Genomic DNA, 1,839 nt, shown 5'->3' with positions numbered 1-1,839 from the left:
TTTCCATGTTGTATGTCGATTATCCACCCTCTGAACGGGCCTGAGAAAATAATTTTATTGGGGGCAAACTAAGAAGCAAAACTCCACCTTCACGTAAATCCAATAAAGTTATATGAGGGATGACTTTTGCCCAACCGTTTAAGCAAGCTAAAGGGTTCTTCCGTACTTTGCACCATTGCACTCACTTTTGCTTTCCTTACCAAAAGCCCGAGCTGACAAACTGAAGTTAGGCTATGCTGTATGCAGAAAAACCCCCAAAAACCCACTTGGCTGCGAGAGACAGCCTGGCTGCCCACCAGTACTGAGAAGTGCAGCAAGCTTGAACGGACGCCGAGTAAAAGAGGCCTGCCTTCCACCTTAGGTCCTTCTCAGCAACTTTCGCAAGTTCGAATGTAAAAGGGGACTTTTTTTTTTTTTTTTTTTTAAAAGAACTGCTTCACACTCCCAGGTTGATTTTCTGAAGGTAAGTACTTCATGACGCCTCTTCACCGCACAGCTAGCGGGGGCGAGGGCAGGGCTCCGGCGCGGCCCCGCGGGGGCAGAACAAAGCCCGCGCCGAGCGAGCGCTGCCGCCCGGAGGGTCCGACGGGCAGCCAAACCCCACCGAAGCCACACGGTTAACCCTTCGGAAAGCGCCAGGCGTGCGGGACGCGGACGTCGACAGAGAAGGAGAGGATTAGCTTTTTTAGAGAAAACGAAAGAAGGAAAGGTTAAATCTTCGGAGAGGAGGGCAGATGCCGCAAAGGGTTAACGGAGCAGCTCGCTCTCGCTAGCGGCATTTGCATACCATTACATCATGCAAACCTACATTCCTGCATTGACAGAGCAAGTCCAAAATATGCCTTTTGCGGCTGCAGGACTTTTTTCCCCCCTGCTCCCTCAACAACGCGGAGCAGAGCGAGCTCCCAGTAAGCTCGTTACTCGCCGACGTTCGCGCTCTCCTCCTTTGTTGTGAACGCACTTCAGGTGCGTAGAAGTTGCACAACTTAAAGAGAAGTTTAACAGCGCGTTCTCGAAGGTAAGGGGCTCCGCAAGCCCAGCTATACGTTTCCCACTTTCATTCAAGGAGTTCAGACTAGTTTCCATTCACTCAACTCGGGAAGCCGCAGGCGAACTCTGGTTTTAAACTAACAATCAATTCTAAAAATACCCCTTCAGCTACTGCTTTGCAAACGGCAAACAAACAGCCCAACTTTCTCCTCCAGCCGAGCGACAACCCGTATTTTAAGTAACAGTTTAAAAGCTAAAATGTTCATAATACACCAGAAAGCATTCAAAAAAACCAGAAACATAAACATTGTATATTAAGTTAAACTTTAAAAAGTCTTACTGTTTTGGAAAGCCATTTTCACCAGTCTGGTCTATAAGAATTTTTTCCCTGATGTTTCCAAGAATTCCTATTAGTCCTATTAGTCCTTAAGCAGCGATTTAGAGTTAATCTCCAAACCAGCACAAGCAAACTAATCCCTGCGGGTCATACTCGCTTTCCACACAACAACTGAGATCTTCTTAACATCTTGATCTCTTCGGATGTATTTTAGGACATGTGCATCTTTGTCCTCTCAACTCAGATCAAAGTTCTTTGCAAATATGAAACAAAATGAAAAATAATGACTACAGTTGAAAAAAAAAAAATCCCCTTTTAATCACTCTGCAGACATCCCTTTAAAGCTTCTGCTGATTGGATTACAGCCTCCCTTGGCAAGCCTCTCCCTTGGTGACATAAACGCAGGCACTCCAGTTATTTGTATGTAAATAGGGGTGCTGCGAGGGTGTAGTTTTTCTGTAACTTGATACCGGGGCCGAGCAGGGAGCGCTGGGCTGCCGGGCTGCGGGGAA

At 46.9% G+C, this 1,839-nt stretch overlaps 1 protein-coding gene across 1 annotated transcript in view; it reads right to left on the bottom strand.

Moving 5' to 3' along the window:
* ANK3 (ankyrin 3, node of Ranvier (ankyrin G)) overlaps positions 1-1,839 on the bottom strand; it is a 210,343-nt gene that overhangs the window by 74,787 nt on the left and 133,717 nt on the right. The window lies entirely within an intron of this gene.

Source organism: Pygoscelis adeliae, unplaced genomic scaffold (assembly GCF_000699105.1).
Source record: "Pygoscelis adeliae isolate BGI_AS28 unplaced genomic scaffold, ASM69910v1 Scaffold4, whole genome shotgun sequence".
NCBI lineage: Eukaryota > Metazoa > Chordata > Aves > Sphenisciformes > Spheniscidae > Pygoscelis > Pygoscelis adeliae.
Note: the sequence above shows the minus strand (reverse complement) of the source record. Positions and strands in the feature narration are given on the sequence as shown.